The sequence below is a fragment of the Brassica napus genome, chromosome A9 (assembly GCF_020379485.1).
Source record: "Brassica napus cultivar Da-Ae chromosome A9, Da-Ae, whole genome shotgun sequence".
Classification (NCBI taxonomy): Eukaryota; Viridiplantae; Streptophyta; class Magnoliopsida; order Brassicales; family Brassicaceae; genus Brassica; species Brassica napus.
The window spans coordinates 34969329-34981551 of NC_063442.1; the positions used below are offsets into that span (position 1 = coordinate 34969329).

The 12223-nt window shown below is 33.4% G+C and overlaps 2 pseudogenes; one reads left to right on the forward strand and one right to left on the reverse strand.

Annotated features, from left to right (window-relative positions):
- Positions 1–6278: 6278 nt before the first annotated feature.
- LOC106414262 lies at positions 6279–8587 on the reverse strand (annotated as a pseudogene).
- A 1100-nt stretch (positions 8588–9687) lies between these two features.
- On the forward strand, positions 9688–11379 carry LOC125578191 (annotated as a pseudogene).
- The last annotated feature ends 844 nt before the right edge of the window (positions 11380–12223 follow it).

Here is a 12223-nt window from a genome sequence, read left to right on the forward strand (position 1 = left end):
AATAAAATGATCAAATATATAAATTATCGATAATATATACAAATAAACTTACCCTGCGCAAGGCGCAGGTCTTATCCTAGTATATATATATTAGATACAAATATATTTGTCCAGAACCCGGGCGTAGCCCGGAGAAAGACCTAGTCATTCTAAGAATAGGAAGGATCTCGTAGATATTGCCTTTTAGGTAGGTGTCGATAGTATGTGGCTAGTTATCCAAAATAAGTGTCACGATTTATATATTTATAGTCGTGACCAGTTAAATATTGTTCTTGAATGAGATCAAAACTCATTAATGTAAATATTGCTTCTAGATTTGACCAACAAAATGTTAATGATTCTGGTGGAAATTATATGTTTACTATTTTTATGGTATCATTTTTCATTTTTACCATTATTAATGAAACATTTTCAAAAATACATTCTTCATTAAATGACAAAAGACTCTTATGCCCTTGTTATTTATATATATAATAAATTATTATTTAAATAAAAATAATAATAAAATAAATAAATAAAAATAAAAAAAAATTTTTTTTATGTTTTCGAATTATACCTTTTTATAATTTTTTTTTGAAATTATTTTTCCGAATTTTTTTTATTTTCTTTTTCAAATTTCTTTTTGAAAAACGAAAATTATGTTTGAAACTATTTTTAATATTTTTTAAGTATTTATTTATATATTTATTAAAATCATAAATTTCACATTCCAAAAGCCCTACCCCACCCCCTCAACTCTAAACCCTAAGTCTAGATTAGTTAACCCTAATGGTATAATTGTCTTTTACCCTTCATTAAAAACATAAAATTGAGGGTAAAAATGGATAGTGTAAACATGAAAAGTGGTACTATGAATGTGCTATTTGTGGCAATTTCCCATGATTCTGAGATTGACTGTTTGTAGATTTTAGATTGGTTTTTGTTTCTCCAAAATCTATTTTTCATCCAATCAAAATTTTCAAAGAATCTATACTATTAAAAGGGAAACATTCTGAAAAAATCTATTTATACAAAGTTGTTGGACCATTTCATTAGGCTAACTTTTTTTTATCTTCCCTTATATATTTTAATCTATACTTACTATTAAAATAAAATCATCCTAAAAATCTACTTACAAAAAATTTGTTATACCTACTCATTAATACTTTTTATCCTACCTTTATTTTCTCTAACTATCTAACATTTTTATTAATAGCCATATTAATACATGACACAATAACTCCTCCACATAATCACATTAATATATCTTACTAAATTTAATACTTTGATAAATTCATTTTAAAAAAGATTGCAAACCATATATTTATTTCGATATAAACATTTTAATTCATGATATAACTTATCTTTCAATATTCACGATGACCTTTAACTTGACTATCAATATACGGCAAGTACTTATCAACAAAATCTAAACATTTGAACACTGAAATAATTAACATTTTTAATGTAATTCAAAATTGTCAAACATATATCCAACTATTTACAAAATCAAATTCGATAAAAAAATTAAGCAAATCATCTGTTAAAAAATTATATCTATTACGAAAAAAATTAATTTTATGAAAATATTTATAATAAATTTTATTATTTAAGATAAATTTTTAAAAAATATTAAAACCCTGCAAATTTATACTATTTAGTTAGCTAAAAATATGCCAAACAAATCTTAAGTCTTATCAAGTGAACAAATGCAACTCTTATGAAATATACACACAAATATATTGAAAGAGAGTAGCCTTGAGTATTTGGGTCATTGGGTTAGGTACGGAGCGATTCTTTTTGATTTTGGGTCCTTTGAGTCCTAAAGATTTGGAGCCAACTATATATTTGAATTTTTTTGGCTTGGGTTTGGGTTAGTTTTTTCGGATCCAGGTTGGTTCGGACCCATAATTTAAATATCTCTAAAATATCTATAATTTCAGGAATGTATCGGGTCCGGATCGGTCCGAAAAAATGCGAAGTACCCAAAAACCAAAAAACACCCAAACCCGAACAAACACCCAAAAATCCAAACAAATATCCGAAAATATTCATATAGTCGAAAAACTAATTTTACCTAAATTCAGATCCGATGAAACCAAAAAGTTATCCAAATACCTGAAATATATATTTTAAAATTTTTTAAATTTATCCAAAACTATAACCGAAAACTCAAACTTGAAGGTTAAAAGAATATCTGTAACACAAGCAATATATCTGAAATACCCAAAAATACCTAATCTAAACAAAATATTTCGCAAACTTTGGATACCCGATCGGGTCTCCGGTAAGATTTAGACCCAAACCGAGATCGCATGTCCAATAACATACCCAATAGGCAATTTTCTGTGTACCCGAAACCGAACCAGACCTATATCTTTTACTCGGTTTCAGTTGAGTTTTTTTGGATCCGGATAAAATTTTCAGACCTAAGAGATAGTTACAAAAGAATATATACATACAAAATCTCAAATAAAGTAATAACGTACAATCAAAAAATACTAATTCATATCAAATTTTCTTTATAATTAAAAAAACCCGCTCTTTTGAAGCACTGATCAAAATCTAGTGAATTCTTTAAAATATAAGGAAACTACTTTTTCAAATAACTATTTTTTAACACAAAAACCAAAAACAAGTTTTCATGGATTTTTCACTACTCACACTGATTTTCAGTTTTTTTTCTCTCTTTTTTTTTCTTTTCTTTATTTACCCATTAATATAGGATAAATAAATAAAAATGACAATTACTTAAAAATAAGGTTTTATAAGATCTAAATCCATGTTTTATTGTGATAGTGCGTCTAGTATATTCATAGGTTGTCAAGAAAAAAAATTGAAATTTATTCAACAAAAAAATTGTCAATAACCTATATAATACTTAGTATATAAGAACATTATTAAAAAAAAATTGTCAATAAAATAAAACTAATTATTAAAACTAGTTTTATGTAAAGTTAAGTCAGGTTTAAAAAATAATAGACAACTTCTAAAATTAATAAATTACTAATCAAAACTTTAGAGAAAAATAAAAATATACAGAAAATTAAAATTAAAAAAACAAATATCATGTGTACACATTTTACTTAAAGTTTTCTATGTATGGATTTATACATATATTATATGTACAAATAAGTTTATATATAAGGTATAAAATATATAAATATATAAATATATAATTATATAAATATAGTTATGTTTAAGCATAGAAGTAAAATTTTATATTTATGTTTAAACACAAAATTATATTTTTTTGTGTTTTTTTTTTAAATAAGCTTGTGTGTTTTGGTAATGATATTTTATATTTTATTATTTCCAGAATAAATATTTTACCATCAATAATATTTTCATTTTATTATTTTAAAAGCAAAAATTAAAAACTACAAACCAAAATCCAAAGTCACCAATCATGTTTTTCAAAAAACTAAAATCTACTGCAAAATCAAAAAACTACAAACCAAAATCTAAATTCAAAAACCAAAAACTGGAAACCAAAATCTAAAATCTAGAAACAGCGAAAACAATCATCACTGTATTAGCAATGTCAATATGACGCTCTGTGAACATTGTAATGTAATAATCATTGTAGAATATCATTGCCAGTGTTATTTTAGTCACTTTATAAATACAGTTTGCTCATGTTTGAATGAAAACAGGAGATCAAGGAAGAAAAAACATTGAAAATTTCGGTTAAACATTGGTTTAGTCGACAATATTGTGGACAAACCAACGGTTACTTTACTAATTAGAGCCATGCTTTAACTAATTATGCAATTTTGTCTTTCTTTAACCAACCGGTCAAGAGTTTTTTTGTTGATGAACTTTAAAAGAGTTGGAAGGTTTAGCATGTAAGTTACAAAATAATGAAAAAGAAAGAGCACTAGCTTATTTAAACCACTCTAGGCAAAATCTCCTGAGAAACCACAGATGAAACAATACGTCGATCGAAGAGTGTGAACGGAATGACAATTTTAGCTGAAGGTGTCGTCACTCTGTAGTAGTAACTGGTCAATAACATAGCCAAAAAAGCTTCATTTTTGGAATCATACCTTAGGAGAGTGATGCCATAAGGATTCCCAACCTCATTAACAACCAACTAGTAGTGATCCTCGACAGTGGAGGAGCCATGGAGGGGGGTCAGTGGACCCCTATAAAATCAATAAATTTTTAAATTTAGGCTTGGTTTTAATGTTATTGTCTTGGACAGATGGTTAAGATCACCCCTTTTGGCTTGGTTTTAATCTCTGTTCGAAAACGCGGCCGCCTAGCCGCTTAGGCGCAATCCGGACATCAGCCGCGGCGATTTTAGCACAATCGGCCAACAAAATCGGGGGACCAATTATTCGGCCCTTTTAATAAATTAATCGGTCCGTTTACCGATTAATCGGCCCATTTACCGACTACTCGGCCCATTAACCGACTAATCGGCCCAGTTAAGGATTAAACAAACCTAAATTTTAACTTATGAAAGCATTTATTGGGCTTTCAGAAATAAGGAAGCTCAACTACTTTTCACTTCTCCCACACGTTTGTATTCTATATTAGGGCTGGGCAAATAAACCGAACCCGAAAACCCGAACCGAATCTGATCCGATAAAAATGAATCCGAACCGATCCGAACCCGACGTAAATACCGAATGGGTCTTGTTTTATGGTATTTCGGGTTATGGATATTATCCGAACCGAATCCGAATCTAAATGGATATCCGATAGAACCCGAAACATTCAAAACCTCGAAAAGATCTTGTACCAAACATGATCTCAATTCCTAATATGTATCCAAAATACACTAAGAAATATTGAACATCTAAAATACTTATCTATTTACATGAAGGTTGGTGGTTCTATTACATGAAGGTTGATGGTTAAAGATGACCGTTGAATCTTGAAGTATTTAGATTTAGATTTTGTTTTCGTTAAATAATATTTCTCATTTCATGAGAACTTAGTTTTCGTTTTATGCTTTTATTTATTTGGTTTTCTTTTTATCACTAAATATGTTTACTTTTCGTTTGATTTTGAATGATCACGGTTGATATTCCTTATTTTTGAATCGATTTTACTTAAGTTTTGGTTACAAAATAGGTACAAATTAGGTATTTTAAAACTGAAGAACCGATTTTACTCATGTTTTAGTTATAAAATAGGTAAAAATCAGGTATTTTTAAACCGAAAACCCGATTGGGACCCGAACCCGAAAGTATATTGGGTTGTACCGGTTCTCTGAAGATTTAATAACTCTGACCCGAACACGATAGAACCCGAACCGGTCCCGAACCAAACTTTCATATAATCCGAATGAGGCTGATTTTGATAAACCCGAAAAACCAAAACCCGATTGGATAAAACCGAAACCCGATTGGGACCCCAAATGCCCAGGGCCTATTCTATATATAGAGTGAGATTTGGCCTCTCCTGTTGTATGTAAGCGATGTGGGACTTTTGTCCATTTTGATAATAATAATGCGAAATAATTAAAATGTAAGGAGGATGCGTCGAACCCGGGGTTATCCAGAGAACCAGAAATATTGAGTGCTTTGTACTTTTGCGCATATGTTTATATATATACATATAATAAAATTCAAAATCTAGATTAATTTGTGTTTTAATTGTATTGCTAACAATTACTTTTTTTTAAATCAATAATAAATTTCAATAGTAACATACAAAAACTATTAAATTCTAATACACTTATATTTTATATTTAATTTAAATATTATAATAAAATAAAATAATAATTAAACTAATCCCCGCATATACCCCGCTTAATCTCCGATTTTTTAGCAATTCGCTAGGTCCGTGGTTACCGCCCGACTAGCGTCTAGCGTAGTTTCGAACCTGGGTGTTAATGTTCAAGTCTTATATATGCCCTCTTTCCCTATAATGAAATTAATTATGACCCCCACAAAATTTATTTTTGCCTCTGCCACTGATCCTCGATGACTTTCGGTGGTCATTGGCAATGAAATACTAACCAAGTTGATCTATAAGAAACATTTACAAATTCATAGACTAGAAAATTTAGATTTGGATTCTGAATATTTAAATTCGATTTCATGATTTTGTTATACAGATCTGAAAATATAAATCTCAATTTTATGAGTGGAATTTCTCATATATTGGTTCACCCAACCTACCAATGTTTTGATTGGTCGAGGAACCACCTGGAAAACATAATTATCTTGTTGATGAGATTATGTTCTAACGTTCAAATTGCTTTATAGGTTAATGGACCATCTATCAAACATAAAGATCACGAGCCAGTGTGATCAACGCGTTAAGCGTATGTCTAAAGCAAATATTATAAGAATTTCCTCCTTATTTATTCAAATAAAAGGATTTGAAAAAAAAGGAAATGAATAGAGCAACCTCAAAACTGGAAGCATATCCAGAAAATCAAACAAAAAAACCTCAAACCATAATTTAAAGTCTTTTTTTTTATTCCAAACAAATGCTATATAGACAAATCTCTTAAAGAGATGTCGCACTTATAGTACTTACACGCACCATTGCTTGGGTTGTTCCCCTACGATGACTCCGCTTCCACTGAAATAACATGACTGGTCAGTTCGACCGTTTTTCTGGAAATAAGCATTCATCACAAAAGACGCTTGTGTCCTCAAACTGTTCGGGTTAGAGCACGAACCACCGGTTTGGATCGGTTTACAGTCAACGCCTCCCTGGTTACACACCCAGTCAATATTTCCCTGCAACTGCGCATCAGTAGCTTCCGACTTGGCCACACACCATTTACCACCACCACTAGGCGCTGGCAATGCTGGTGCTGGACGTCCACCACCACCACCAGCTTGTTTGTTTCTGAGGAGGCCAACGTCGTAAACCGGTGAAAAATCTGGCCAGAAAAGCCCCCAGTTCCGCTCTGCGGTTGGACCGGGCTTGCCTTCTTCGTTGAACAAACCGAAAATGTAAGTCTCGAACCGTCTGTTAGGCATGAGAGGTGTTCCTTGGCCTTGTGCACGTTTAATAATGTTGAGGTTGAACCAAGCCGCGTTTTCAGGAGAGCACCAAGGCGCATCACAGGCAGACGGCCAGCCCGTCTCACCAACGACGATGTCAACATCACCGTAGCCAAGAGCTTTCATGGCTGAGTAAGTCGAGTCCATTAGAGTATCGTACATGTTTGTGTAGACTTTTCCGGTTAATGGGTCACGGACCTCCTTGTACGGTGAGCGGAAAATGGCGAAGTTGACGTTTTTGGGATCGAAACCGAAGTAAGGGTAAGGGTTGACCACGAAAGGAGACTTGGTCTCGCGATGGAACGCTAGGATTGGAGCCAATACGCCTTTGTCCCAGCCGGGTCTGAATCGACCGCTGCTTGGTGCACCGTTCAGTTCATAGGCTATGATGTTAAGCGAATGTGCGGTTGTAACCTGAAACGAAGTTGCAAAAAATTAGTATACAATATATTAAAAACAATTATTATCTAATAAGTTACAAATTGATAACCATATTAGTCTAAATTTGCTATGAAATTAGTATATTATTTGAACTTACTCGGAGCAAACATGTATTTCAGTATTTGTGACGTAATCAAAGGACGTTTTAAAACATGCAGACACACTAGGAAAGTATTCGAATGTAAAGACAAACAAGACGGTGAAACAGCACGTGGGATAGTCTATATGGTCGGACCTTTGAATGATTATTATCATAAAAAAAATTGCTTACTTGCGAAGTTGCGATATTTTTCCTTTTTTATACATGAAAAAAATGAAGCAAAAGTAAAGAAACCCGTTGAACTACATTATGCAGCTGCGCAAGGATTTGGATTTTGGGTTTAACTTTAGATTCATTGTTCCAACATTATGCACAGTCAATGCATTCGGTAAAAAAAATGCTTTTATCACGCCAATCCTCAGTTACTAAATAACCAATAATGACATCAAATGTATTATTAATTATTTTATCCCCCAAAAACAGAAAAAAATCTGGAGATTAGGAAATAAATACCCAATAATGACATCAACCGTATTATTAATTATTTTATTCACCAGAAACAGAAAACATCTGGAGATTAGAAAATGAAGAGATAAACTGACCTTAATATCTTTGACACCAGCATGAAACAAAGCAGCGTTAAGATTCTTCATCGCCGGTAAAAGATTCTTGATCATGTTATCATCACCGGACAGAAGAATCTCATTTCCGACAGAGATATACTTGATCTTTGTCTGAGGATGAAACGGTTGAATATTAGCAGCAACCCACCGACGAGCTTGTACTCCGTTAGCTAACGCCGGGATATCACCGTTAGGGACGGTGACTACGAGGGAGATTCCTGTTCCGGCGAAGGCACGGATGATATCGGGGTTCACGTTGAAGATCTTGACGCTGTCGATGGAAGTCTGAGTCTTGAGGAAGTTCGCCACCTGAGTCGGCGGTGGAAGGTTTCCTAGAGTGCCGTAGTTAACGCCTATGGAGGATATAGCGGCGGGAAGGGTGAGAAATACGGCGGCAGAGAGGAGGAGGAGAGAGATTAACGGTGGCGCATTGGCCATTGGTTTGCTAGTTTTAGAGAAAATGAGGAAGATAAAACGATTCACGGGATTGGGGGTGTTTATGAGGAGAGAGTTAATGTTTTATTGAGAAACTATTATATATAATAGATAAAAATAGATATGACTGTTTGTATAGGGGTGGGTATACGTGTGCTATAGGTGTGTATGTATAGTTGATAGTGACGAACAGCTGGAATTGTTAGAAATGGAAGTAAATAATAAGATTTGATCCATAAAAAAGGAAGTAAATAATAAGATTTGACCAAAAAAAAGTAAATAAGATTCTTGTCTTTTCACGTTCGTCGGCTTAAATTTAGGCAAAGTTGTAAATAATTGAAAAAAAAAAGATTTGGTTATTAGTTAATTTGGCTAAATATAATTTTTTTTTATATTTGATTTTGTCCATGTTTTGGTGTCTTTTTGTTGTTTTAATTGGTTATTACCTTTTTGTGTGTTTTAATCCAAAAAGTCCAAAATCTAAACCTGTTTTTTTGCTAATCTCAAAATTAGTTTATATGATTAGTTTTACTATCCTATTTTTATGTATACACCTTCCGGGTATGATAGAATCGTAGGAGTCTGAACAACGCCGACAAAAGTCAAATAGATTCGAATCAACGTATGATGTTCAGGAAGCTGATTCTTAACCATTAGGTACCCTTTTGTTTAGCCACTTGTTGTGCTTTCTTTAGTAAAGAAAGATCATTCCATGTCTCCTTCTCCGCTGCTACTAGATAACAGTTTTATTGTCATTTGCCAATGACCACAATTACGCTGATTAAGTGATTATACAACCAAGGCAAGACAGCTTTTTAAAAACCACATTAGGTAGATTGGAAGTTAATTTATATGCTTTTTACAAAAAAAAATCAATTAGGTGAACATAAGATTGTAGACCCTATGCTTTTGGAACATGTTTGGAGCGGAGATTATTGAAAGACAATTTCCAATGGTGATAACAAACATGTTACCAGTTTGGCAGTTTCATTAACCGTGGTGGTTTTTTGAACTTTGGATTACACAACTTAATTCAAAAATATTGGGCTTTAGAGAGTCAAATATCAAGACTTACAAATGAAATGGGATTACCCAACATGACAACGTTACGTGAATTATGTATGTTTCGTGGTGATTAGTTTTTGGGTCTAAAATTTTTGGAATTACACCATAGTTATAAAAGGAAAAAAACATGACAACGTCAAAATCAGACAAAAGAAGATGGCTGAAACATATTCAGAAAACTAAACTAGTAAACGAAGAACATACTTAAATGGCTTAATTTATCTATTTCTCTTCCCTCATGCATTTTGTTGGCTAAGATTTGGATTACGCTTATGTTGTTGTTGTGAACTTTGAATCGATGTAGAACGGAACTGCTGAGGAGGTGAAGAAGATTGTCAACACTCTTAACGAAGCTCAAGTACCTTCCCAGGATGTCGTTGGTATGTGCATGTACTATAAATCTTCATCTTAACAAGGTTTAAACGGGACATGTTAATTACTAATTAGAAGAGTATCTGAATTGCCTTTACTCTGATTAAAACGTATCTGATTTGTGTATTCAAACAGTTCTGTGTCCGTTAGCCATGTAGTGATGTTGCGGTTAGATCATATACTTGTTTCTATCTGCTTGGATGACCAAATCTATCAAAAGTAGTTCTTATTAATTGAGTTTTGTTTTTCCGTTTATGCAAATACGATTAGGTTTTATGTAAATGTTTATAGGAGTAACTTATACACGTTGTTGGTTAACGTAGTGGAAATTTAGCAAATGCAGAGGTTGTGGTTAGCCCTCCATATGTGTTTCTTCCTCTTGTTTAGAGCACATTAAGGTCTGACTTCTTTGTCGCGGCTCAAAACTGCTGGGTTAAGAAAGGAGGTGCCTGCTGGGTTAAGAAAGGAGGTGCCTTCACTGGTGAAGTCAGGTGAGATTCCCTCGCAGCTGAGTTCTGTTTGATTTATTTTGTGTTAGAAATAAATTAGTTTCGTTTTGTGTTCTCTTCTTTGTCCTGTTTCATATTATATCCTGCCTCTTATGCCTTACGTAATTTGTGTGTGCAGTGCGTAGATGCTTGTGAACTTGGACATCCCATGGGTTATCCTTGGTCACTCTGAAAGGAGGGCACTCCTCAATGAATCAAACGAGGTTGGTGACCTTTTAATATTGAAAAAATTGCTTTCACTATACGGATTTGAGATTCATGGTTTTGATATTTTACCTCAATCCTACGTTTGTAGTTTGTTGGAGACAAGGTTGCCTATGCACTTGCTCAAGGTTTGAAAGTGATCGCTTGTGTTGTGGTGAGACTCTTGAGCAGCAAGAGGCTGGGTCAACCATGGATGTTGTGGCTGCCCAGACTAAAGCTATAGCTGGTATATGTATATCCATTATATTGTCAAACACTTGTCATTGTTTATCTCCAACCTGCGTAGAAATGTTTTGCTGGCCGTTCTTCTAACAAAGAACTTTTTTGTTGGCAATGGCAGATCGCGTGTCGAACTGGTCAAATGTTGTCATAGCCTATGAACCAGTGTGGGCCATTGGAACCGGAAAGGTCGCTAGCCCAGCCCAAACTCAGGAAGTAAGTTGTTTTCTATGCGTGTGAGAGCTAAGCATTGTTGCTTATCGCCATGACTATATATAACATGAACACTTATATTCCTTCTCATCTATGAACACAGGTATGATGAGCTTAGGAAATGGCTTGCAAAGAACGTGAGTGATGATGTGGCTGCTACAACCCACATCATATACCGAGAGGTAAACAATAAATAACGTCATATGACTATATTTTGATTTAAATCAAATTCCAACACAAAGTTTCTTTGATTCTCAGCTTGATTATGTATATAAATTATCAGGATCCGCTCAATGGTGGTAACTTCAAGGAGTTAGGTGGTCAGGCCGATGTTGATGGTTTCTTGGTCGGTGGTGCTTCTCTAAAGTTACATTTATATTGTGTTTTGTCTTTTGTTTGTTTCAGTCAAACCCATTAACTAATGTCTTTTCTTCTTCTTTCATTGTTGCTTTTGCAGCCTGAGTTTATCGACATCATCAAGGCTGCCTAAGTGAAGAAGATTGCTTAATGAATTTCACTAAGTAATATTAGCTTCCTTTTGCTTTTTCAGTCTCAACTCTGATTTTAAAAATGAATAAGTTGATACAGTATTATTATGATACTATTTGCTTCATGTGTATGTTATCTTGAGAAGGCAACAATTATTTTCTTCACCATTTATTTAGCTTGTGAGCTTACAAAAAATATCTCAGTTGTTGCTGTGTCCGTGTTCTTAACGTCCGGACTATTTAACTAAAAGGAAATTAAGATATATACAGCCCGATCAAGGAAGTGTTTTTTTTGGCGGTCTAGCCCAGTACAATTTATTTTAGCCCAATAACAAACGTCACGGCTTTTCTTTTCTAAGACACTTGTTTTATTTGATACCAATCAGTTCTTATCTCTACAGTGGTCCTGTGACTCCTATCGTTGTCCAATTAATCATTTTTAATTAATGTTTTGAAATTTGGTAGCGTTGTACAAGTTTGTGCGGTCGACGAACATTGGTATTGCTTTCTGTGTAGATTCGTTGCGGCTGGAAAACAAGTACAAGAAAGGTGGTATAAACTTTTTTTAACTTGTCTTTTAAATCTTATCATCAAAACTGATCTAAGTTTTTAATCATCAACTAGACCTGATATAGTGATGCGTCATGTGTTCCACTTT